Raw genomic sequence first — 24,121 nt, 5'->3', positions numbered from 1 at the left:
TGGGAAGGTCTGCGGAAAAAAAAACGAAAAAAACCCCCCAAAAAAACATGAGAAAAAAAACCATTTTCCTCCCGCTTTTTTCCAAAGCCATTTTTTGTTTGTGGGAAATGATGTCATATCCCGGCGCTCAGACTCAGCAGCACTCAGAGGATGCTCACTCTCTATGGAGGTTGCGTAACGTTTTCTTTAATTTCATAAAAATGAACCCTGCTGATGATGTCCTGGGAAAGGCTGGGTTTTGAGACCCTTGAGTTTTAAGATAATGTGAGTTAGATCCAGTCTGATATACAACGAAGGTAAAAGAAGTGTGGAACCAGTTTCCACAGAGCCCGATAGATCTGCTACATGGGTGGTTTTAGGAGTTCTGCATATGTAGATGTTATTGTGTCATTTTGCAGCCTTTAGCAGAATTTATTTTTATGTGGAATATGGAATGTTTCATCAGAACATTTAGAAATCTGGCCGAATTTCAGGAAATGTTAAAAATTGTCATCTTCTGCCTTGGTCAGATCCTGTGCTCTGGCCTGGCTTCTTTCTACACTTAAGCTTCTTTAGCGTAGCGGTTAGAGCGTTTGCCTCACGTGAGAAAGGTCCCCGGTTCGAAACTGGGTAGAAATGCTTCTTCTCATTATTCCCATTTAACATACAGAACCGATGACTTCATCACCAAAGAGGGCAATCTGCTCCTCAGTTTTGTACCAGAAGGTGGTGCTGTTGCCCTAGGTCTTGGCCTAGTCAAGAAAATGGTGGTCAATCTACTGATGTCTTTCTTTCAGGTAAATGACTGGTGCTTCACATACTTTTTGCTTTGTTGCTTTAGTGTATTCCTTTGTTTTTCTTGTTTGCAATTTGGATGTTGAGATGATTTTTCCATGATATGTTTGAACCTGATGCAGAACTCACTCTAACTATAAAATGAAATACCTGGTCAGTATATTGTGGTGCTATCAAATCTATACATATAATGTAATGTTGTTATAATTACAGCTGTTTTGTGATTCGTACGGATAGTTACCTGTAAGTTGTCGGTGGCCAGACTGGGGATAACTAAGCAGCACTGGCAGTTTCAGGAATTCCACCCTGCCTCCAGCAATCATCAGATATAGAAGATATAATACTTGATCCCTTTATGCCCATCTCATGGTGATGGGGCTGCCCTGAGAACAAGAGCAGTATGATCAGGTTTTATCATAAGTTTGTCCTGTGTTATTCACTTTTCCCGCAGTGACAGTTTCTTTTACTTAAATAGAATTTTCTGAAGGGATAAATTATACATATTACATATAAAACATATACACTTTATGAAAGGATGTGGACACCCCTCCTAATTATTGAGTTTAGGTATTTCAGCCACATCCATTGCTAACAGGTGTATAAAATCAAGCACATAGTCGACCATCTCCCTAGACAGACATTGGCATTATGTCTCCCTTTTCCTCTTCATCTATCTTTGTTCTCTTTATCTCCCAACCCTTTCTCTTTACCTCTCCCTGTTTGTCCACTTTTTCTTTACCGCTACCTTTTGTCACTTCCTCTCCCATTTTCTTTAATCTATCCTCCTTTTCTTTAATCTCTCCATTTTCATTATCTTTCCTCCTGTTGCATTTTATATAATCTCTCTTATCTATTTCTCCCCTTTCTGATGTTCCTTGACCAGCCCAAAGAGGTAAGGAATCTGGCCCAGTATTTTGAGGTGGATATTCAGGTAAGGTGAGCGCTTTAGATGTTGGGGAATATGATGAATGCTATTTGATTTGACCAACTAGCAAATGGATAGCAACATGGGGTTCCAATAAAAACTAGCTTCCCATACCGGGAGTCGAACCCGGGCCGCCTGGGTGAAAACCAGGAATCCTAACCGCTAGACCATATGGGATACATGTCTACACGCCTGCGCACACCACATGGGATTGTGTATGTGACGGAGCATCCACAGATCCTATAGGAGGTGAACCTTTTTATTTTAAAATACAGTTGTAAGAGTGTGGACTTTAGGTGGACTTTAGGTGGGAACCTACCATTTTTTTTCCCGTCTCACAAAAATAAAGAGCATTCCTTCGAGCCAGAATCGAACCAGCGACCTAAGGATGTCTGATCGTTTTCTACAGTCCTCCGCTCTACCAGCTGAGCTATCGAAGGTCATGATTTGGTGCGCTGTCCATGCTGACTGTACCTGGAGCAGCCCCTCCCTCACCAACATGGTATGCATTGTGTTACAAGCTACAGCAAGTTGAAGGGTTAACATTGCAAACGGCTTGAAACTTACTGAATAGACTCGGATGTGTAAAAAAAAAAATAAACGCTGCGTTGGCCGGGAATCGAACCCGGGTCAACTGCTTGGAAGGCAGCTATGCTCACCACTATACCACCAACGCTGAACAGAGAGATAGGATTTTAACCAGAGATGGGAAGGTCTGCGGAAAAAAAAAACGAAAAAAATCCCCCAAAAAAACATGAGAAAAAAAACCATTTTCCTCCCGTTTTTTTCCAAAGCCATTTTTTGTTTGTGGGAAATTATGTCATATCCCGGCGCTCAGACTCAGCAGCACTCAGAGGATGCTCACTCTCTATGGAGGTTGCGTAACGTTTTCTTTAATTTCATAAAAATGAACCCTGCTGATGATGTCCTGGGAAAGGCTGGGTTTTGAGACCCTTGAGTTTTAAGATAATGTGAGTTAGATCCAGTCTGATATACAACGAAGGTAAAAGAAGTGTGGAACCAGTTTTCACAGAGCCCGATAGATCTGCTACATGGGTGGTTTTAGGAGTTCTGCATATGTAGATGTTATTGTGTCATTTTGCAGCCTTTAGCAGAATTTATTTTTATGTGGAATATGGAATGTTTCATCAGAACATTTAGAAATCTGGCCGAATTTCAGGAAATGTTAAAAATTGTCATCTTCTGCCTTGGTCAGATCCTGTGCTCTGGCCTGGCTTCTTTCTACACTTAAGCTTCTTTAGTGTAGCGGTTAGAGCGTTTGCCTCACGTGAGAAAGGTCCCCGGTTCGAAACTGGGTAGAAACGCTTCTTTTCATTATTCCCATTTAAAATACAGAACCGATGACTTCATCACCAAAGAGGGCAATCTGCTCCTCAGTTTTGTACCAGAAGGTGGTGCTGTTGCCCTAGGTCTTGGCCTAGTCAAGAAAATGGTGGTCAATCTACTGATGTCTTTCTTTCAGGTAAATGACTGGTGCTTCACATACTTTTTGCTTTCGTGCTTTAGTGTATTCCTTTGTTTTTCTTGTTTGCAATTTAGATGTTGAGATGATTTTTCCATGATATGTTTGAACCTGATGCAGAACTCACTCTAACTATAAAATGAAATACCTGGTCAGTATATTGTGGTGCTATCAAATCTATACATATAATGTAATGTTGTTATAATTACAGCTGTTTTGTGATTCGTACGGATAGTTACCTGTAAGTTGTCGGTGGCCAGACTGGGGATAACTAAGCAGCACTGGCAGTTTCAGGAATTCCACCCTGCCTCCAGCAATCATCAGATATAGAAGATATAATACTTGATCCCTTTATGCCCATCTCATGGTGATGGGGCTGCCCTGAGAACAAGAGCAGTATGATCAGGTTTTACCATAAGTTTGTCCTGTGTTATTCACTTTTCCCGCAGTGACAGTTTCTTTTACATAAATAGAATTTTCTGAAGGGATAAATTATACATATTACATATAAAACATATACACTTTATGAAAGGATGTGGACACCCCTCCTAATTATTGAGTTTAGGTATTTCAGCCACATCCATTGCTAACAGGTGTATAAAATCAAGCACATAGTCGACCATCTCCCTAGACAGACATTGGCATTATGTCTCCCTTTTCCTCTTCATCTATCTTTGTTCTCTTTATCTCCCAACCCTTTCTCTTTACCTCTCCCTGTTTGTCCACTTTTTCTTTAAAGCTAGCTTTTGTCACTTCCTCTCCCATTTTCTTTAATCTATCCTCCTTTTCTTTAATCTCTCCATTTTCATTATCTTTCCTCCTGTTGCATTTTATATAATCTCTCTTATCTATTTCTCCCCTTTCTGATGTTCCTTGACCAGCCCAAAGAGGTAAGGAATCTGGCCCAGTATTTTGAGGTGGATATTCAGGTAAGGTGAGCGCTTTAGATGTTGGGGAATATGATTAATGCTATTTGATTTGACCAACTAGCAAATGGATAGCAACATGGGGTTCCAATAAAAACTAGCTTCCCATACCGGGAGTCGAACCCGGGCCGCCTGGGTGAAAACCAGGAATCCTAACCGCTAGACCATATGGGATACATGTCTACACCCCTGCGCACACCACATGGGATTGTGTATGTGACGGAGCATCCACAGATCCTATAGGAGGTGAACCTTTTTATTTTAAAATACAGTTGTAATGCCTGTCAGTCCGCGGCTGCAGTTGATGAGTTCCTGTTCCAATGATCTTTGTGAGATGCGTCAGAGTTATAGTTTCTTTGGATCTTCCCAGATAAAGTGGTCCTTTTGCTGACCACGGAATTCGCACCTAAAGTCCACTCTTCACTCTGTAGGATCAACCTACCATTTTTTTTCCCGTCTCACAAAAATAAAGAGCATTCCTTCGAGCCGGAATCGAACCAGCGACCTAAGGATGTCTGATTGTTTTCTACAGTCCTCCGCTCTACCAGCTGAGCTATCGAAGGTCATGATTTGGTGCGCTGTCCATGCTGACTGTACCTGGAGCAGCCCCTCCCTCACCAACATGGTATGCATTGTGTTACAAGCTACAGCAAGTTGAAGGGTTAACATTGCAAACGGCTTGAAACTTACTGAATAGACTCGGATGTGTAAAAAAAAAAATAAACGCTGCGTTGGCCGGGAATCGAACCCGGGTCAACTGCTTGGAAGGCAGCTATGCTCACCACTATACCACCAACGCTGGACAGAGAGATAGGCTTTAAACCAGAGATGGGAAGGTCTGCGGAAAAAAAAAACGAAAAAAAACCCCCCAAAAAACATGAGAAAAAAAACCATTTTCCTCCCGCTTTTTTCCAAAGCCATTTTTTGTTTGTGGGAAATGATGTCATATCCCGGCGCTCAGACTCAGCAGCACTCAGAGGATGCTCACTCTCTATGGAGGTTGCGTAACGTTTTCTTTAATTTCATAAAAATGAACCCTGCTGATGATGTCCTGGGAAAGGCTGGGTTTTGAGACCCTTGAGTTTTAAGATAATGTGAGTTAGATCCAGTCTGATATACAACGAAGGTAAAAGAAGTGTGGAACCAGTTTTCACAGAGCCCGATAGATCTGCTACATGGGTGGTTTTAGGAGTTCTGCATATGTAGATGTTATTGTGTCATTTTGCAGCCTTTAGCAGAATTTATTTTTATGTGGAATATGGAATGTTTCATCAGAACATTTAGAAATCTGGCCGAATTTCAGGAAATGTTAAAAATTGTCATCTTCTGCCTTGGTCAGATCCTGTGCTCTGGCCTGGCTTCTTTCTACACTTAAGCTTCTTTAGCGTAGCGGTTAGAGCGTTTGCCTCACGTGAGAAAGGTCCCCGGTTCGAAACTGGGTAGAAACGCTTCTTTTCATTATTCCCATTTAACATACAGAACCGATGACTTCATCACCAAAGAGGGCAATTTGCTCCTCAGTTTTGTACCAGAAGGTGGTGCTGTTGCCCTAGGTCTTGGCCTAGTCAAGAAAATGGTGGTCAATCTACTGATGTCTTTCTTTCAGGTAAATGACTGGTGCTTCACATACTTTTTGCTTTGTTGCTTTAGTGTATTCCTTTGTTTTTCTTGTTTGCAATTTGGATGTTGAGATGATTTTTCCATGATATGTTTGAACCTGATGCAGAACTCACTCTAACTATAAAATGAAATACCTGGTCAGTATATTGTGGTGCTATCAAATCTATACATATAATGTAATGTTGTTATAATTACAGCTGTTTTGTGATTCGTACGGATAGTTACCTGTAAGTTGTCGGTGGCCAGACTGGGGATAACTAAGCAGCACTGGCAGTTTCAGGAATTCCACCCTGCCTCCAGCAATCATCAGATATAGAAGATATAATACTTGATCCCTTTATGCCCATCTCATGGTGATGGGGCTGCCCTGAGAACAAGAGCAGTATGATCAGGTTTTATCATAAGTTTGTCCTGTGTTATTCACTTTTCCCGCAGTGACAGTTTCTTTTACATAAATAGAATTTTCTGAAGGGATAAATTATACATATTACATATAAAACATATACACTTTATGAAAGGATGTGGACACCCCTCCTAATTATTGAGTTTAGGTATTTCAGCCACATCCATTGCTAACAGGTGTATAAAATCAAGCACATAGTCGACCATCTCCCTAGACAGACATTGGCATTATGTCTCCCTTTCCTCTTCATCTATCTTTGTTCTCTTTATCTCCCAACCCTTTCTCTTTACCTCTCCCTGTTTGTCCACTTTTTCTTTACCGCTACCTTTTGTCACTTCCTCTCCCATTTTCTTTAATCTATCCTCCTTTTCTTTAATCTCTCCATTTTCATTATCTTTCCTCCTGTTGCATTTTATATAATCTCTCTTATCTATTTCTCCCCTTTCTGATGTTCCTTGACCAGCCCAAAGAGGTAAGGAATCTGGCCCAGTATTTTGAGGTGGATATTCAGGTAAGATGAGCCCTGTAGATGTTGGGGAATATGATTAATGCTATTTGATTTGACCAACTAGCAAATGGATAGCAACATGGGGTTCCAATAAAAACTAGCTTCCCATACCGGGAGTCGAACCCGGGCCGCCTGGGTGAAAACCAGGAATCCTAACCGCTAGACCATATGGGATACATGTCTACACCCCTGCGCACACCACATGGGATTGTGTATGTGACGGAGCATCCACAGATCCTATAGGAGGTGAACCTTTTTATTTTAAAATACAGTTGTAATGCCTGTCAGTCCGCGGCTGCAGTTGATGAGTTCCTGTTCCAATGATCTTTGTGAGATGCGTCAGAGTTATAGTTTCTTTGGATCTTCCCAGATAAAGTGGTCCTTTTGCTGACCACGGAATTCGCACCTAAAGTCCACTCTTCACTCTGTAGGATCAACCTACCATTTTTTTTCCCGTCTCACAAAAATAAAGAGCATTCCTTAGAGCCGGAATCGAACCAGCGACCTAAGGATGTCTGATTGTTTTCTACAGTCCTCCGCTCTACCAGCTGAGCTATCGAAGGTCATGATTTGGTGCGCTGTCCATGCTGACTGTACCTGGAGCAGCCCCTCCCTCACCAACATGGTATGCATTGTGTTACAAGCTACAGCAAGTTGAAGGGTTAACATTGCAAACGGCTTGAAACTTACTGAATAGACTCGGATGTGTAAAAAAAAAAAATAAACGCTGCGTTGGCCGGGAATCGAACCCGGGTCAACTGCTTGGAAGGCAGCTATGCTCACCACTATACCACCAACGCTGGACAGAGAGATAGGCTTTAAACCAGAGATGGGAAGGTCTGCGGAAAAAAAAACGAAAAAAAACCCCCAAAAAAACATGAGAAAAAAAACCATTTTCCTCCCGCTTTTTTCCAAAGCCATTTTTTGTTTGTGGGAAATGATGTCATATCCCGGCGCTCAGACTCAGCAGCACTCAGAGGATGCTCACTCTCTATGGAGGTTGCGTAACGTTTTCTTTAATTTCATAAAAATGAACCCTGCTGATGATGTCCTGGGAAAGGCTGGGTTTTGAGACCCTTGAGTTTTAAGATAATGTGAGTTAGATCCAGTCTGATATACAACGAAGGTAAAAGAAGTGTGGAACCAGTTTCCACAGAGCCCGATAGATCTGCTACATGGGTGGTTTTAGGAGTTCTGCATATGTAGATGTTATTGTGTCATTTTGCAGCCTTTAGCAGAATTTATTTTTATGTGGAATATGGAATGTTTCATCAGAACATTTAGAAATCTGGCCGAATTTCAGGAAATGTTAAAAATTGTCATCTTCTGCCTTGGTCAGATCCTGTGCTCTGGCCTGGCTTCTTTCTACACTTAAGCTTCTTTAGTGTAGCGGTTAGAGCGTTTGCCTCACGTGAGAAAGGTCCCCGGTTTGAAACTGGGCAGAAATGCTTCTTCTCATTATTCCCATTTAACATACAGAACCGATGACTTCATCACCAAAGAGGGCAATCTGCTCCTCAGTTTTGTACCAGAAGGTGGTGCTGTTGCCCTAGGTCTTGGCCTAGTCAAGAAAATGGTGGTCAATCTACTGATGTCTTTCTTTCAGGTAAATGACTGGTGCTTCACATACTTTTTGCTTTGTTGCTTTAGTGTATTCCTTTGTTTTTCTTGTTTGCAATTTGGATGTTGAGATGATTTTTCCATGATATGTTTGAACCTGATGCAGAACTCACTCTAACTATAAAATGAAATACCTGGTCAGTATATTGTGGTGCTATCAAATCTATACATATAATGTAATGTTGTTATAATTACAGCTGTTTTGTGATTCGTACGGATAGTTACCTGTAAGTTGTCGGTGGCCAGACTGGGGATAACTAAGCAGCACTGGCAGTTTCAGGAATTCCACCCTGCCTCCAGCAATCATCAGATATAGAAGATATAATACTTGATCCCTTTATGCCCATCTCATGGTGATGGGGCTGCCCTGAGAACAAGAGCAGTATGATCAGGTTTTATCATAAGTTTGTCCTGTGTTATTCACTTTTCCCGCAGTGACAGTTTCTTTTACATAAATAGAATTTTCTGAAGGGATAAATTATACATATTACATATAAAACATATACACTTTATGAAAGGATGTGGACACCCCTCCTAATTATTGAGTTTAGGTATTTCAGCCACATCCATTGCTAACAGGTGTATAAAATCAAGCACATAGTCGACCATCTCCCTAGACAGACATTGGCATTATGTCTCCCTTTTCCTCTTCATCTATCTTTGTTCTCTTTATCTCCCAACCCTTTCTCTTTACCTCTCCCTGTTTGTCCACTTTTTCTTTACCGCTACCTTTTGTCACTTCCTCTCCCATTTTCTTTAATCTATCCTCCTTTTCTTTAATCTCTCCATTTTCATTATCTTTCCTCCTGTTGCATTTTATATAATCTCTCTTATCTATTTCTCCCCTTTCTGATGTTCCTTGACCAGCCCAAAGAGGTAAGGAATCTGGCCCAGTATTTTGAGGTGGATATTCAGGTAAGGTGAGCGCTTTAGATGTTGGGGAATATGATTAATGCTATTTGATTTGACCAACTAGCAAATGGATAGCAACATGGGGTTCCAATAAAAACTAGCTTCCCATACCGGGAGTCGAACCCAGGCCGCCTGGGTGAAAACCAGGAATCCTAACCGCTAGACCATATGGGATACATGTCTACACCCCTGCGCACACCACATGGGATTGTGTATGTGACGGAGCATCCACAGATCCTATAGGAGGTGAACCTTTTTATTTTAAAATACAGTTGTAATGCCTGTCAGTCCGCGGCTGCAGTTGATGAGTTCCTGTTCCAATGATCTTTGTGAGATGCGTCAGAGTTATAGTTTCTTTGGATCTTCCCAGATAAAGTGGTCCTTTTGCTGACCACGGAATTCGCACCTAAAGTCCACTCTTCACTCTGTAGGATCAACCTACCATTTTTTTACCCATCTCACAAAAATAAAGAGCATTCCTTCGAGCCGGAATCGAACCAGCGACCTAAGGATGTCTGATCGTTTTCTACAGTCCTCCGCTCTACCAGCTGAGCTATCGAAGGTCATGATTTGGTGCGCTGTCCATGCTGACTGTACCTGGAGCAGCCCCTCCCTCACCAACATGGTATGCATTGTGTTACAAGCTACAGCAAGTTGAAGGGTTAACATTGCAAACGGCTTGAAACTTACTGAATAGACTCGGATGTGTAAAAAAAAAATAAACGCTGCGTTGGCCGGGAATCGAACCCTGGTCAACTGCTTGGAAGGCAGCTATGCTCACCACTATACCACCAACGCTGGACAGAGAGGTAGGCTTTAAACCAGAGATGGGAAGGTCTGCGGAAAAAAAAAACGAAAAAAAAACCCCCAAAAAAACATGAGAAAAAAAAACATTTTCCTCCCGCTTTTTTCCAAAGCCATTTTTTGTTTGTGGGAAATGATGTCATATCCCGGCGCTCAGACTCAGCAGCACTCAGAGGATGCTCACTCTCTATGGAGGTTGCGTAACGTTTTCTTTAATTTCATAAAAATGAACCCTGCTGATGATGTCCTGGGAAAGGCTGGGTTTTGAGACCCTTGAGTTTTAAGATAATGTGAGTTAGATCCAGTCTGATATACAACGAAGGTAAAAGAAGTGTGGAACCAGTTTTCACAGAGCCCGATAGATCTGCTACATGGGTGGTTTTAGGAGTTCTGCATATGTAGATGTTATTGTGTCATTTTGCAGCCTTTAGCAGAATTTATTTTTATGTGGAATATGGAATGTTTCATCAGAACATTTAGAAATCTGGCCGAATTTCAGGAAATGTTAAAAATTGTCATCTTCTGCCTTGGTCAGATCCTGTGCTCTGGCCTGGCTTCTTTCTACACTTAAGCTTCTTTAGCGTAGCGGTTAGAGCGTTTGCCTCACGTGAGAAAGGTCCCCGGTTCGAAACTGGGTAGAAACGCTTCTTTTCATTATTCCCATTTAACATACAGAACCGATGACTTCATCACCAAAGAGGGCAATCTGCTCCTCAGTTTTGTACCAGAAGGTGGTGCTGTTGCCCTAGGTCTTGGCCTAGTCAAGAAAATGGTGGTCAATCTACTGATGTCTTTCTTTCAGGTAAATGACTGGTGCTTCACATACTTTTTGCTTTGTTGCTTTAGTGTATTCCTTTGTTTTTCTTGTTTGCAATTTGGATGTTGAGATGATTTTTCCATGATATGTTTGAACCTGATGCAGAACTCACTCTAACTATAAAATGAAATACCTGGTCAGTATATTGTGGTGCTATCAAATCTATACATATAATGTAATGTTGTTATAATTACAGCTGTTTTGTGATTCGTACGGATAGTTACCTGTAAGTTGTCGGTGGCCAGACTGGGGATAACTAAGCAGCACTGGCAGTTTCAGGAATTCCACCCTGCCTCCAGCAATCATCAGATATAGAAGATATAATACTTGATCCCTTTATGCCCATCTCATGGTGATGGGGCTGCCCTGAGAACAAGAGCAGTATGATCAGGTTTTATCATAAGTTTGTCCTGTGTTATTCACTTTTCCCGCAGTGACAGTTTCTTTTACATAAATAGAATTTTCTGAAGGGATAAATTATACATATTACATATAAAACATATACACTTTATGAAAGGATGTGGACACCCCTCCTAATTATTGAGTTTAGGTATTTCAGCCACATCCATTGCTAACAGGTGTATAAAATCAAGCACATAGTCGACCATCTCCCTAGACAGACATTGGCATTATGTCTCCCTTTTCCTCTTCATCTATCTTTGTTCTCTTTATCTCCCAACCCTTTCTCTTTACCTCTCCCTGTTTGTCCACTTTTTCTTTACCGCTACCTTTTGTCACTTCCTCTCCCATTTTCTTTAATCTATCCTCCTTTTCTTTAATCTCTCCATTTTCATTATCTTTCCTCCTGTTGTATTTTATATAATCTCTCTTATCTATTTCTCTCCTTTCTGATGTTCCTTGACCAGCCCAAAGAGGTAAGGAATCTGGCCCAGTATTTTGAGGTGGATATTCAGGTAAGGTGAGCGCTTTAGATGTTGGGGAATATGATGAATGCTATTTGATTTGACCAACTAGCAAATGGATAGCAACATGGGGTTCCAATAAAAACTAGCTTCCCATACCGGGAGTCGAACCCGGGCCGCCTGGGTGAAAACCAGGAATATTAACCGCTAGACCATATGGGATACATGTCTACACCCCTGCGCACACCACATGGGATTGTGTATGTGACGGAGCATCCACAGATCCTATAGGAGGTGAACCTTTTTATTTTAAAATACAGTTGTAAGAGTGTGGACTTTAGGTGGACTTTAGGTGGGAACCTACCATTTTTTTTCCCGTCTCACAAAAATAAAGAGCATTCCTTCGAGCCGGAATCGAACCAGCGACCTAAGGATGTCTGATCGTTTTCTACAGTCCTCCGCTCTACCAGCTGAGCTATCGAAGGTCATGATTTGGTGCGCTGTCCATGCTGACTGTACCTGGAGCAGCCCCTCCCTCACCAACATGGTATGCATTGTGTTACAAGCTACAGCAAGTTGAAGGGTTAACATTGCAAACGGCTTGAAACTTACTGAATAGACTCGGATGTGTAAAAAAAAAAATAAACGCTGCGTTGGCCGGGAATCGAACCCGTGTCAACTGCTTGGAAGGCAGCTATGCTCACCACTATACCACCAACGCTGGACAGAGAGATAGGCTTTTAACCAGAGATGGGAAGGTCTGCGAAAAAAAAAAACGAAAAAAATCCCCCAAAAAAACATGAGAAAAAAAACCATTTTCCTCCCGTTTTTTTCCAAAGCCATTTTTTGTTTGTGGGAAATGATGTCATATCCCGGCGCTCAGACTCAGCAGCACTCAGAGGATGCTCACTCTCTATGGAGGTTGCGTAACGTTTTCTTTAATTTCATAAAAATGAACCCTGCTGATGATGTCCTGGGAAAGGCTGGGTTTTGAGACCCTTGAGTTTTAAGATAATGTGAGTTAGATCCAGTCTGATATACAACGAAGGTAAAAGAAGTGTGGAACCAGTTTTCACAGAGCCCGATAGATCTGCTACATGGGTGGTTTTAGGAGTTCTGCATATGTAGATGTTATTGTGTCATTTTGCAGCCTTTAGCAGAATTTATTTTTATGTGGAATATGGAATGTTTCATCAGAACATTTAGAAATCTGGCCGAATTTCAGGAAATGTTAAAAATTGTCATCTTCTGCCTTGGTCAGATCCTGTGCTCTGGCCTGGCTTCTTTCTACACTTAAGCTTCTTTAGCGTAGCGGTTAGAGCGTTTGCCTCACGTGAGAAAGGTCCCCGGTTCGAAACTGGGTAGAAACGCTTCTTTTCATTATTCCCATTTAACATACAGAACCGATGACTTCATCACCAAAGAGGGCAATCTGCTCCTCAGTTTTGTACCAGAAGGTGGTGCTGTTGCCCTAGGTCTTGGCCTAGTCAAGAAAATGGTGGTCAATCTACTGATGTCTTTCTTTCAGGTAAATGACTGGTGCTTCACATACTTTTTGCTTTGTTGCTTTAGTGTATTCCTTTGTTTTTCTTGTTTGCAATTTGGATGTTGAGATGATTTTTCCATGATATGTTTGAACCTGATGCAGAACTCACTCTAACTATAAAATGAAATACCTGGTCAGTATATTGTGGTGCTATCAAATCTATACATATAATGTAATGTTGTTATAATTACAGCTGTTTTGTGATTCGTACGGATAGTTACCTGTAAGTTGTCGGTGGCCAGACTGGGGATAACTAAGCAGCACTGGCAGTTTCAGGAATTCCACCCTGCCTCCAGCAATCATCAGATATAGAAGATATAATACTTGATCCCTTTATGCCCATCTCATGGTGATGGGGCTGCCCTGAGAACAAGAGCAGTATGATCAGGTTTTATCATAAGTTTGTCCTGTGTTATTCACTTTTCCCGCAGTGACAGTTTCTTTTACATAAATAGAATTTTCTGAAGGGATAAATTATACATATTACATATAAAACATATACACTTTATGAAAGGATGTGGACACCCCTCCTAATTATTGAGTTTAGGTATTTCAGCCACATCCATTGCTAACAGGTGTATAAAATCAAGCACATAGTCGACCATCTCCCTAGACAGACATTGGCATTATGTCTCCCTTTTCCTCTTCATCTATCTTTGTTCTCTTTATCTCCCAACCCTTTCTCTTTACCTCTCCCTGTTTGTCCACTTTTTCTTTACCGCTACCTTTTGTCACTTCCTCTCCCATTTTCTTTAATCTATCCTCCTTTTCTTTAATCTCTCCATTTTCATTATCTTTCCTCCTGTTGCATTTTATATAATCTCTCTTATCTATTTCTCCCCTTTCTGATGTTCCTTGACCAGCCCAAAGAGGTAAGGAATCTGGCCCAGTATTTTGAGGTGGATATTCAGGTAAGGTGAGCGCTTTAGATGTTGGGGAATATGATTAATGCTATTTGATTTGACCAACTAGCAAATGGATAGCAACATGGGGTTCCAATAAAAACCAGCTTCCCATACCGGGAGTCGAACCCGGGCCGCCTGGGTGAAAACCAGGAATCCTAACCGCTAGACCATATGGGATACATGTCTACACCCCTGCGCACACCACATGGGATTGTGTATGTGACGGAGCATCCACAGATCCTATAGGAGGTGAACCTTTTTATTTTAAAATACAGTTGTAATGCCTGTCAGTCCGCGGCTGCAGTTGATGAGTTCCTGTTCCAATGATCTTTGTGAGATGCGTCAGAGTTATAGTTTCTTTGGATCTTCCCAGATAAAGTGGTCCTTTTGCTGACCACGGAATTCGCACCTAAAGTCCACTCTTCACTCTGTAGGATCAACCTACCATTTTTTTTCCCGTCTCACAAAAATAAAGAGCATTCCTTCGAGCCGGAATCGAACCAGCGACCTAAGGATGTCTGATTGTTTTCTACAGTCCTCCGCTCTACCAGCTGAGCTATCGAATGTCATGATTTGGCGCGCTGTCCATGCTGACTGTACCTGTAGCAGCCCCTCCCTCACCAACATGGTATGCATTGTGTTACAAGCTACAGCAAGTTGAAGGGTTAACATTGCAAACGGCTTGAAACTTACTGAATAGACTCGGATGTGTAAAAAAAAAAATAAACGCTGCGTTGGCCGGGAATCGAACCCGGGTCAACTGCTTGGAAGGCAGCTATGCTCACCACTATACCACCAACGCTGGACAGAGAGATAGGCTTTAAACCAGAGATGGGAAGGTCTGCGGAAAAAAAAAACGAAAAAAAACCCCCCAAAAAACATGAGAAAAAAAACCATTTTCCTCCCGCTTTTTTCCAAAGCCATTTTTTGTTTGTGGGAAATGATGTCATATCCCGGCGCTCAGACTCAGCAGCACTCAGAGGATGCTCACTCTCTATGGAGGTTGCGTAACGTTTTCTTTAATTTCATAAAAATGAACCCTGCTGATGATGTCCTGGGAAAGGCTGGGTTTTGAGACCCTTGAGTTTTAAGATAATGTGAGTTAGATCCAGTCTGATATACAACGAAGGTAAAAGAAGTGTGGAACCAGTTTTCACAGAGCCCGATAGATCTGCTACATGGGTGGTTTTAGGAGTTCTGCATATGTAGATGTTATTGTGTCATTTTGCAGCCTTTAGCAGAATTTATTTTTATGTGGAATATGGAATGTTTCATCAGAACATTTAGAAATCTGGCCGAATTTCAGGAAATGTTAAAAATTGTCATCTTCTGCCTTGGTCAGATCCTGTGCTCTGGCCTGGCTTCTTTCTACACTTAAGCTTCTTTAGCGTAGCGGTTAGAGCGTTTGCCTCACGTGAGAAAGGTCCCCGGTTCGAAACTGGGTAGAAACGCTTCTTTTCATTATTCCCATTTAACATACAGAACCGATGACTTCATCACCAAAGAGGGCAATCTGCTCCTCAGTTTTGTACCAGAAGGTGGTGCTGTTGCCCTAGGTCTTGGCCTAGTCAAGAAAATGGTGGTCAATCTACTGATGTCTTTCTTTCAGGTAAATGACTGGTGCTTCACATACTTTTTGCTTTGTTGCTTTAGTGTATTCCTTTGTTTTTCTTGTTTGCAATTTGGATGTTGAGATGATTTTTCCATGATATGTTTGAACCTGATGCAGAACTCACTCTAACTATAAAATGAAATACCTGGTCAGTATATTGTGGTGCTATCAAATCTATACATATAATGTAATGTTGTTATAATTACAGCTGTTTTGTGATTCGTACGGATAGTTACCTGTAAGTTGTCGGTGGCCAGACTGGGGATAACTAAGCAGCACTGGCAGTTTCAGGAATTCCACCCTGCCTCCAGCAATCATCAGATATAGAAGATATAATACTTGATCCCTTTATGCCCATCTCATGGTGATGGGGCTGCCCTGAGAACAAGAGCAGTATGATCAGGTTTTATCATAAGTTTGTCCTGTGTTATTCACTTTTCCCGCAGTGACAGTTTCTTTTACATAAATAGAATTTTCTGAAGGGATAAATTATACATATTACATATAAAACATATACACTTTATGAAAGGATGTGGACACCCCTCCTAATTATTGAGTTTAGGTATTTCAGCCACATCCATTGCTAACAGGTGTATAAAATCAAGCACATAGTCGACCATCTCCCTAGACAGACATTGGCATTATGTCTCCCTTTTCCTCTTCATCTATCTTTGTTCTCTTTATCTCCCAACCCTTTCTCTTTACCTCTCCCTGTTTGTCCACTTTTTCTTTACCGCTACCTTTTGTCACTTCCTCTCCCATTTTCTTTAATCTATCCTCCTTTTCTTTAATCTCTCCATTTTCATTATCTTTCCTCCTGTTGTATTTTATATAATCTCTCTTATCTATTTCTCTCCTTTCTGATGTTCCTTGACCAGCCCAAAGAGGTAAGGAATCTGGCCCAGTATTTTGAGGTGGATATTCAGGTAAGGTGAGCGCTTTAGATGTTGGGGAATATGATGAATGCTATTTGATTTGACCAACTAGCAAATGGATAGCAACATGGGGTTCCAATAAAAACTAGCTTCCCATACCGGGAGTCGAACCCGGGCCGCCTGGGTGAAAACCAGGAATATTAACCGCTAGACCATATGGGATACATGTCTACACCCCTGCGCACACCACATGGGATTGTGTATGTGACGGAGCATCCACAGATCCTATAGGAGGTGAACCTTTTTATTTTAAAATACAGTTGTAAGAGTGTGGACTTTAGGTGGACTTTAGGTGGGAACCTACCATTTTTTTTCCCGTCTCACAAAAATAAAGAGCATTCCTTCGAGCCGGAATCGAACCAGCGACCTAAGGATGTCTGATCGTTTTCTACAGTCCTCCGCTCTACCAGCTGAGCTATCGAAGGTCATGATTTGGTGCGCTGTCCATGCTGACTGTACCTGGAGCAGCCCCTCCCTCACCAACATGGTATGCATTGTGTTACAAGCTACAGCAAGTTGAAGGGTTAACATTGCAAACGGCTTGAAACTTACTGAATAGACTCGGATGTGTAAAAAAAAAAATAAACGCTGCGTTGGCCGGGAATCGAACCCGTGTCAACTGCTTGGAAGGCAGCTATGCTCACCACTATACCACCAACGCTGGACAGAGAGATAGGCTTTTAACCAGAGATGGGAAGGTCTGCGAAAAAAAAAAACGAAAAAAATCCCCCAAAAAAACATGAGAAAAAAAACCATTTTCCTCCCGTTTTTTTCCAAAGCCATTTTTTGTTTGTGGGAAATGATGTCATATCCCGGCGCTCAGACTCAGCAGCACTCAGAGGATGCTCACTCTCTATGGAGGTTGCGTAACGTTTTCTTTAATTTCATAAAAATGAACCCTGCTGATGATGTCCTGGGAAAGGCTGGGTTTTGAGACCCTTGAGTTTTAAGATAATGTGAGTTAGATCCAGTCTGATATACAACGAAGGTAAAAGAAGTGTGGAACCAGTTTTCACAGAGCCCGATAGATCTGCTACATGGGTGGTTTTAGGAGTTCTGCATATGTAGATGTTATTGTGTCATTTTGCAGCCTTTAGCAGAATTTATTTTTATGTGGAATATGGAATGTTTCATCAGAACATTTAGAAATCTGGCCGAATTTCAGGAAATGTTAAAAATTGTCATCTTCTGCCTTGGTCAGATCCTGTGCTCTGGCCTGGCTTCTTTCTACACTTAAGCTTCTTTAGCGTAGCGGTTAGAGCGTTTGCCTCACGTGAGAAAGGTCCCCGGTTCGAAACTGGGTAGAAACGCTTCTTTTCATTATTCCCATTTAACATACAGAACCGATGACTTCATCACCAAAGAGGGCAATCTGCTCCTCAGTTTTGTACCAGAAGGTGGTGCTGTTGCCCTAGGTCTTGGCCTAGTCAAGAAAATGGTGGTCAATCTACTGATGTCTTTCTTTCAGGTAAATGACTGGTGCTTCACATACTTTTTGCTTTGTTGCTTTAGTGTATTCCTTTGTTTTTCTTGTTTGCAATTTGGATGTTGAGATGATTTTTCCATGATATGTTTGAACCTGATGCAGAACTCACTCTAACTATAAAATGAAATACCTGGTCAGTATATTGTGGTGCTATCAAATCTATACATATAATGTAATGTTGTTATAATTACAGCTGTTTTGTGATTCGTACGGATAGTTACCTGTAAGTTGTCGGTGGCCAGACTGGGGATAACTAAGCAGCACTGGCAGTTTCAGGAATTCCACCCTGCCTCCAGCAATCATCAGATATAGAAGATATAATACTTGATCCCTTTATGCCCATCTCATGGTGATGGGGCTGCCCTGAGAACAAGAGCAGTATGATCAGGTTTTATCATAAGTTTGTCCTGTGTTATTCACTTTTCCCGCAGTGACAGTTTCTTTTACATAAATAGAATTTTCTGAAGGGATAAATTATACATATTACATATAAAACATATACACTTTATGAAAGGATGTGGACACCCCTCCTAATTATTGAGTTTAGGTATTTCAGCCACATCCATTGCTAACAGGTGTATAAAATCAAGCACATAGTCGACCATCTCCCTAGACAGACATTGGCATTATGTCTCCCTTTTCCTCTTCATCTATCTTTGTTCTCTTTATCTCCCAACCCTTTCTCTTTACCTCTCCCTGTTTGTCCACTTTTTCTTTACCGCTACCTTTTGTCACTTCCTCTCCCATTTTCTTTAATCTATCCTCCTTTTCTTTAATCTCTCCATTTTCATTATCTTTCCTCCTGTTGCATTTTATATAATCTCTCTTATCTATTTCTCCCCTTTCTGATGTTCCTTGACCAGCCCAAAGAGGTAAGGAATCTGGCCCAGTATTTTGAGGTGGATATTCAGGTAAGGTGAGCGCTTTAGATGTTGGGGAATATGATTAATGCTATTTGATTTGACCAACTAGCAAATGGATAGCAACATGGGGTTCCAATAAAAACCAGCTTCCCATACCGGGAGTCGAACCCGGGCCGCCTGGGTGAAAACCAGGAATCCTAACCGCTAGACCATATGGGATACATGTCTACACCCCTGCGCACACCACATGGGATTGTGTATGTGACGGAGCATCCACAGATCCTATAGGAGGTGAACCTTTTTATTTTAAAATACAGTTGTAATGCCTGTCAGTCCGCGGCTGCAGTTGATGAGTTCCTGTTCCAATGATCTTTGTGAGATGCGTCAGAGTTATAGTTTCTTTGGATCTTCCCAGATAAAGTGGTCCTTTTGCTGACCACGGAATTCGCACCTAAAGTCCACTCTTCACTCTGTAGGATCAACCTACCATTTTTTTTCCCGTCTCACAAAAATAAAGAGCATTCCTTCGAGCCGGAATCGAACCAGCGACCTAAGGATGTCTGATTGTTTTCTACAGTCCTCCGCTCTACCAGCTGAGCTATCGAATGTCATGATTTGGCGCGCTGTCCATGCTGACTGTACCTGTAGCAGCCCCTCCCTCACCAACATGGTATGCATTGTGTTACAAGCTACAGCAAGTTGAAGGGTTAACATTGCAAACGGCTTGAAACTTACTGAATAGACTCGGATGTGTAAAAAAAAAAATAAACGCTGCGTTGGCCGGGAATCGAACCCGGGTCAACTGCTTGGAAGGCAGCTATGCTCACCACTATACCACCAACGCTGGACAGAGAGATAGGCTTTAAACCAGAGATGGGAAGGTCTGCGGAAAAAAAAAACGAAAAAAAACCCCCCAAAAAACATGAGAAAAAAAACCATTTTCCTCCCGCTTTTTTCCAAAGCCATTTTTTGTTTGTGGGAAATGATGTCATATCCCGGCGCTCAGACTCAGCAGCACTCAGAGGATGCTCACTCTCTATGGAGGTTGCGTAACGTTTTCTTTAATTTCATAAAAATGAACCCTGCTGATGATGTCCTGGGAAAGGCTGGGTTTTGAGACCCTTGAGTTTTAAGATAATGTGAGTTAGATCCAGTCTGATATACAACGAAGGTAAAAGAAGTGTGGAACCAGTTTTCACAGAGCCCGATAGATCTGCTACATGGGTGGTTTTAGGAGTTCTGCATATGTAGATGTTATTGTGTCATTTTGCAGCCTTTAGCAGAATTTATTTTTATGTGGAATATGGAATGTTTCATCAGAACATTTAGAAATCTGGCCGAATTTCAGGAAATGTTAAAAATTGTCATCTTCTGCCTTGGTCAGATCCTGTGCTCTGGCCTGGCTTCTTTCTACACTTAAGCTTCTTTAGCGTAGCGGTTAGAGCGTTTGCCTCACGTGAGAAAGGTCCCCGGTTCGAAACTGGGTAGAAACGCTTCTTTTCATTATTCCCATTTAACATACAGAACCGATGACTTCATCACCAAAGAGGGCAATCTGCTCCTCAGTTTTGTACCAGAAGGTGGTGCTGTTGCCCTAGGTCTTGGCCTAGTCAAGAAAATGGTGGTCAATCTACTGATGTCTTTCTTTCAGGTAAATGACTGGTGCTTCACATACTTTTTGCTTTGTTGCTTTAGTGTATTCCTTTGTTTTTCTTGTTTGCAATTTGGATGTTGAGATGATTTTTCCATGATATGTTTGAACCTGATGCAGAACTCACTCTAACTATAAAATGAAATACCTGGTCAGTATATTGTGGTGCTATCAAATCTATACATATAATGTAATGTTGTTATAATTACAGCTGTTTTGTGATTCGTACGGATAGTTACCTGTAAGTTGTCGGTGGCCAGACTGGGGATAACTAAGCAGCACTGGCAGTTTCAGGAATTCCACCCTGCCTCCAGCAATCATCAGATATAGAAGATATAATACTTGATCCCTTTATGCCCATCTCATGGTGATGGGGCTGCCCTGAGAACAAGAGCAGTATGATCAGGTTTTATCATAAGTTTGTCCTGTGTTATTCACTTTTCCCGCAGTGACAGTTTCTTTTACATAAATAGAATTTTCTGAAGGGATAAATTATACATATTACATATAAAACATATACACTTTATGAAAGGATGTGGACACCCCTCCTAATTATTGAGTTTAGGTATTTCAGCCACATCCATTGCTAACAGGTGTATAAAATCAAGCACATAGTCGACCATCTCCCTAGACAGACATTGGCATTATGTCTCCCTTTTCCTCTTCATCTATCTTTGTTCTCTTTATCTCCCAACCCTTTCTCTTTACCTCTCCCTGTTTGTCCACTTTTTCTTTACCGCTACCTTTTGTCACTTCCTCTCCCATTTTCTTTAATCTATCCTCCTTTTCTTTAATCTCTCCATTTTCATTATCTTTCCTCCTGTTGCATTTTATATAATCTCTCTTATCTATTTCTCCCCTTTCTGATGTTCCTTGACCAGCCCAAAGAGGTAAGGAATCTGGCCCAGTATTTTGAGGTGGATATTCAGGTAAGGTGAGCGCTTTAGATGTTGGGGAATATGATTAATGCTATTTGATTTGACCAACTAGCAAATGGATAGCAACATGGGGTTCCAATAAAAACCAGCTTCCCATACCGGGAGTCGAACCCGGGCCGCCTGGGTGAAAACCAGGAATCCTAACCGCTAGACCATATGGGATACATGTCTACACCCCTGCGCACACCACATGGGATTGTGTATGTGACGGAGCATCCACAGATCCTATAGGAGGTGAACCTTTTTATTTTAAAATACAGTTGTAATGCCTGTCAGTCCGCGGCTGCAGTTGATGAGTTCCTGTTCCAATGATCTTTGTGAGATGCGTCAGAGTTATAGTTTCTTTGGATCTTCCCAGATAAAGTGGTCCTTTTGCTGACCACGGAATTCGCACCTAAAGTCCACTTCACTCTGTAGGATCAACCTACCATTTTTTTTCCCGTCTCACAAAAATAAAGAGCATTCCTTCGAGCCGGAATCGAACCAGCGACCTAAGGATGTCTGATTGTTTTCTACAGTCCTCCGCTCTACCAGCTGAGCTATCGAAGGTCATGATTTGGTGCGCTGTCCATGCTGACTGTACCTGGAGCAGCCCCTCCCTCACCAACATGGTATGCATTGTGTTACAAGCTACAGCAAGTTGAAGGGTTAACATTGCAAACGGCTTGAAACTTACTGAATAGACTCGGATGTGTAAAAAAAAAAATAAACGCTGCGTTGGCGGGGAATCGAACCCGGGTCAACTGCTTGGAAGGCAGCTATGCTCACCACTATACCACCAACGCTGGGCAGAGAGATAGACTTTAAACCAGAGATGGGAATGTCTGCGTAAAAAAAAAAACGAAAAAAAACCCCCCAAAAAACATGAGAAAAAAAACCATTTTCCTCCCGTTTTTTTCCAAAGCCATTTTTTGTTTGTGGGAAATGATGTCATATCCCGGCGCTCAGACTCAGCAGCACTCAGAGGATGCTCACTCTCTATGGAGGTTGCGTAACGTTTTCTTTAATTTCATAAAAATGAACCCTGCTGATGATGTCCTGGGAAAGGCTGGGTTTTGAGACCCTTGAGTTTTAAGATAATGTGAGTTAGATCCAGTCTGATATACAACGAAGGTAAAAGAAGTGTGGAACCAGTTTTCACAGAGCCCGATAGATCTGCTACATGGGTGGTTTTAGGAGTTCTGCATATGTAGATGTTATTGTGTCATTTTGCAGCCTTTAGCAGAATTTATTTTTATGTGGAATATGGAATGTTTCATCAGAACATTTAGAAATCTGGCCGAATTTCAGGAAATGTTAAAAATTGTCATCTTCTGCCTTGGTCAGATCCTGTGCTCTGGCCTGGCTTCTTTCTACACTTAAGCTTCTTTAGCGTAGCGGTTAGAGCGTTTGCCTCACGTGAGAAAGGTCCACGGTTCGAAACTGGGTCGAAACGCTTCTTTTCATTATTCCCATTTAACATACAGAACCGATGACTTCATCACCAAAGAGGGCAATCTGCTCCTCAGTTTTGTACCAGAAGGTGGTGCTGTTGCCCTAGGTCTTGGCCTAGTCAAGAAAATGGTGGTCAATCTACTGATGTCTTTCTTTCAGGTAAATGACTGGTGCTTCACATACTTTTTGCTTTGTTGCTTTAGTGTATTCCTTTGTTTTTCTTGTTTGCAATTTGGATGTTGAGATGATTTTTCCATGATATGTTTGAACCTGATGCAGAACTCACTCTAACTATAAAATGAAATACCTGGTCAGTATATTGTGGTGCTATCAAATCTATACATATAATGTAATGTTGTTATAATTACAGCTGTTTTGTGATTCGTACGGATAGTTACCTGTAAGTTGTCGGTGGCCAGACTGGGGATAACTAAGCAGCACTGGCAGTTTCAGGAATTCCACCCTGCCTCCAGCAATCATCAGATATAGAAGATATAATACTTGATCCCTTTATGCCCATCTCATGGTGATGGGGCTGCCCTGAGAACAAGAGCAGTATGATCAGGTTTTACCATAAGTTTGTCCTGTGTTATTCACTTTTCCCGCAGTGACAGTTTCTTTTACATAAATAGAATTTTCTGAAGGGATAAATTATACATATTACATATAAAACATATACACTTTATGAAAGGATGTGGACACCCCTCCTAATTATTGAGTTTAGGTATTTCAGCCACATCCATTGCTAACAGGTGTATAAAATCAAGCACATAGTCGACCATCTCCCTAGACAGACATTGGCATTATGTCTCCCTTTTCCTCTTCATCTATCTTTGTTCTCTTTATCTCCCAACCCTTTCTCTTTACCTCTCCCTGTTTGTCCACTTTTTCTTTACCGCTACCTTTTGTCACTTCCTCTCCCATTTTCTTTAATCTATCCTCCTTTTCTTTAATCTCTCCATTTTCATTATCTTTCCTCCTGTTGCATTTTATATAATCTCTCTTATCTATTTCTCCCCTTTCTGATGTTCCTTGACCAGCCCAAAGAGGTAAGGAATCTGGCCCAGTATTTTGAGGTGGATATTCAGGTAAGGTG

The 24,121-nt window shown here is 41.5% G+C and overlaps 27 non-coding genes across 27 annotated transcripts; all 27 read right to left on the bottom strand.

Annotated features, from left to right (window-relative positions):
- Positions 1-1,804: 1,804 nt before the first annotated feature.
- TRNAE-UUC (transfer RNA glutamic acid (anticodon UUC)) lies at positions 1,805-1,876 on the bottom strand. Its single transcript has one exon. It is a non-coding gene; the product is annotated as a tRNA-Glu (tRNA).
- Positions 1,877-2,053: 177 nt separating this feature from the next.
- Positions 2,054-2,139, bottom strand: TRNAY-GUA (transfer RNA tyrosine (anticodon GUA)). The gene is given in 2 exon segments: positions 2,054-2,089; positions 2,103-2,139. It is a non-coding gene; the product is annotated as a tRNA-Tyr (tRNA).
- Positions 2,140-2,303: 164 nt separating this feature from the next.
- TRNAG-UCC (transfer RNA glycine (anticodon UCC)) lies at positions 2,304-2,375 on the bottom strand. The gene has a single exon. It is a non-coding gene; the product is annotated as a tRNA-Gly (tRNA).
- Positions 2,376-4,210: 1,835 nt separating this feature from the next.
- Positions 4,211-4,282, bottom strand: TRNAE-UUC (transfer RNA glutamic acid (anticodon UUC)). The gene has a single exon. It is a non-coding gene; the product is annotated as a tRNA-Glu (tRNA).
- Positions 4,283-4,585: 303 nt separating this feature from the next.
- Positions 4,586-4,671, bottom strand: TRNAY-GUA (transfer RNA tyrosine (anticodon GUA)). The gene is given in 2 exon segments: positions 4,586-4,621; positions 4,635-4,671. It is a non-coding gene; the product is annotated as a tRNA-Tyr (tRNA).
- Positions 4,672-4,835: 164 nt separating this feature from the next.
- TRNAG-UCC (transfer RNA glycine (anticodon UCC)) lies at positions 4,836-4,907 on the bottom strand. The gene has a single exon. It is a non-coding gene; the product is annotated as a tRNA-Gly (tRNA).
- A 1,834-nt stretch (positions 4,908-6,741) lies between these two features.
- TRNAE-UUC (transfer RNA glutamic acid (anticodon UUC)) lies at positions 6,742-6,813 on the bottom strand. Its single transcript has one exon. It is a non-coding gene; the product is annotated as a tRNA-Glu (tRNA).
- A 303-nt stretch (positions 6,814-7,116) lies between these two features.
- TRNAY-GUA (transfer RNA tyrosine (anticodon GUA)) lies at positions 7,117-7,202 on the bottom strand. The gene is given in 2 exon segments: positions 7,117-7,152; positions 7,166-7,202. It is a non-coding gene; the product is annotated as a tRNA-Tyr (tRNA).
- Positions 7,203-7,367: 165 nt separating this feature from the next.
- Positions 7,368-7,439, bottom strand: TRNAG-UCC (transfer RNA glycine (anticodon UCC)). The gene has a single exon. It is a non-coding gene; the product is annotated as a tRNA-Gly (tRNA).
- A 1,834-nt stretch (positions 7,440-9,273) lies between these two features.
- Positions 9,274-9,345, bottom strand: TRNAE-UUC (transfer RNA glutamic acid (anticodon UUC)). Its single transcript has one exon. It is a non-coding gene; the product is annotated as a tRNA-Glu (tRNA).
- A 303-nt stretch (positions 9,346-9,648) lies between these two features.
- Positions 9,649-9,734, bottom strand: TRNAY-GUA (transfer RNA tyrosine (anticodon GUA)). Its single transcript is given in 2 exon segments — positions 9,649-9,684; positions 9,698-9,734. It is a non-coding gene; the product is annotated as a tRNA-Tyr (tRNA).
- Positions 9,735-9,897: 163 nt separating this feature from the next.
- On the bottom strand, positions 9,898-9,969 carry TRNAG-UCC (transfer RNA glycine (anticodon UCC)). The gene has a single exon. It is a non-coding gene; the product is annotated as a tRNA-Gly (tRNA).
- A 1,836-nt stretch (positions 9,970-11,805) lies between these two features.
- TRNAE-UUC (transfer RNA glutamic acid (anticodon UUC)) lies at positions 11,806-11,877 on the bottom strand. Its single transcript has one exon. It is a non-coding gene; the product is annotated as a tRNA-Glu (tRNA).
- A 177-nt stretch (positions 11,878-12,054) lies between these two features.
- Positions 12,055-12,140, bottom strand: TRNAY-GUA (transfer RNA tyrosine (anticodon GUA)). The gene is given in 2 exon segments: positions 12,055-12,090; positions 12,104-12,140. It is a non-coding gene; the product is annotated as a tRNA-Tyr (tRNA).
- Positions 12,141-12,304: 164 nt separating this feature from the next.
- TRNAG-UCC (transfer RNA glycine (anticodon UCC)) lies at positions 12,305-12,376 on the bottom strand. The gene has a single exon. It is a non-coding gene; the product is annotated as a tRNA-Gly (tRNA).
- A 1,835-nt stretch (positions 12,377-14,211) lies between these two features.
- On the bottom strand, positions 14,212-14,283 carry TRNAE-UUC (transfer RNA glutamic acid (anticodon UUC)). Its single transcript has one exon. It is a non-coding gene; the product is annotated as a tRNA-Glu (tRNA).
- Positions 14,284-14,586: 303 nt separating this feature from the next.
- On the bottom strand, positions 14,587-14,672 carry TRNAY-GUA (transfer RNA tyrosine (anticodon GUA)). Its single transcript is given in 2 exon segments — positions 14,587-14,622; positions 14,636-14,672. It is a non-coding gene; the product is annotated as a tRNA-Tyr (tRNA).
- Positions 14,673-14,836: 164 nt separating this feature from the next.
- Positions 14,837-14,908, bottom strand: TRNAG-UCC (transfer RNA glycine (anticodon UCC)). The gene has a single exon. It is a non-coding gene; the product is annotated as a tRNA-Gly (tRNA).
- A 1,835-nt stretch (positions 14,909-16,743) lies between these two features.
- On the bottom strand, positions 16,744-16,815 carry TRNAE-UUC (transfer RNA glutamic acid (anticodon UUC)). The gene has a single exon. It is a non-coding gene; the product is annotated as a tRNA-Glu (tRNA).
- Positions 16,816-16,992: 177 nt separating this feature from the next.
- TRNAY-GUA (transfer RNA tyrosine (anticodon GUA)) lies at positions 16,993-17,078 on the bottom strand. The gene is given in 2 exon segments: positions 16,993-17,028; positions 17,042-17,078. It is a non-coding gene; the product is annotated as a tRNA-Tyr (tRNA).
- A 164-nt stretch (positions 17,079-17,242) lies between these two features.
- TRNAG-UCC (transfer RNA glycine (anticodon UCC)) lies at positions 17,243-17,314 on the bottom strand. Its single transcript has one exon. It is a non-coding gene; the product is annotated as a tRNA-Gly (tRNA).
- A 1,835-nt stretch (positions 17,315-19,149) lies between these two features.
- TRNAE-UUC (transfer RNA glutamic acid (anticodon UUC)) lies at positions 19,150-19,221 on the bottom strand. The gene has a single exon. It is a non-coding gene; the product is annotated as a tRNA-Glu (tRNA).
- A 303-nt stretch (positions 19,222-19,524) lies between these two features.
- On the bottom strand, positions 19,525-19,610 carry TRNAY-GUA (transfer RNA tyrosine (anticodon GUA)). The gene is given in 2 exon segments: positions 19,525-19,560; positions 19,574-19,610. It is a non-coding gene; the product is annotated as a tRNA-Tyr (tRNA).
- Positions 19,611-19,774: 164 nt separating this feature from the next.
- Positions 19,775-19,846, bottom strand: TRNAG-UCC (transfer RNA glycine (anticodon UCC)). The gene has a single exon. It is a non-coding gene; the product is annotated as a tRNA-Gly (tRNA).
- Positions 19,847-21,681: 1,835 nt separating this feature from the next.
- On the bottom strand, positions 21,682-21,753 carry TRNAE-UUC (transfer RNA glutamic acid (anticodon UUC)). Its single transcript has one exon. It is a non-coding gene; the product is annotated as a tRNA-Glu (tRNA).
- A 301-nt stretch (positions 21,754-22,054) lies between these two features.
- On the bottom strand, positions 22,055-22,140 carry TRNAY-GUA (transfer RNA tyrosine (anticodon GUA)). The gene is given in 2 exon segments: positions 22,055-22,090; positions 22,104-22,140. It is a non-coding gene; the product is annotated as a tRNA-Tyr (tRNA).
- Positions 22,141-22,304: 164 nt separating this feature from the next.
- Positions 22,305-22,376, bottom strand: TRNAG-UCC (transfer RNA glycine (anticodon UCC)). The gene has a single exon. It is a non-coding gene; the product is annotated as a tRNA-Gly (tRNA).
- Positions 22,377-24,121: the final 1,745 nt, after the last annotated feature.

Source organism: Spea bombifrons, chromosome 3 (assembly GCF_027358695.1).
Source record: "Spea bombifrons isolate aSpeBom1 chromosome 3, aSpeBom1.2.pri, whole genome shotgun sequence".
In the NCBI taxonomy this organism is placed as follows: Eukaryota; Metazoa; Chordata; class Amphibia; order Anura; family Pelobatidae; genus Spea; species Spea bombifrons.
This window is presented reverse-complemented; position numbering and strand designations above follow the sequence as displayed.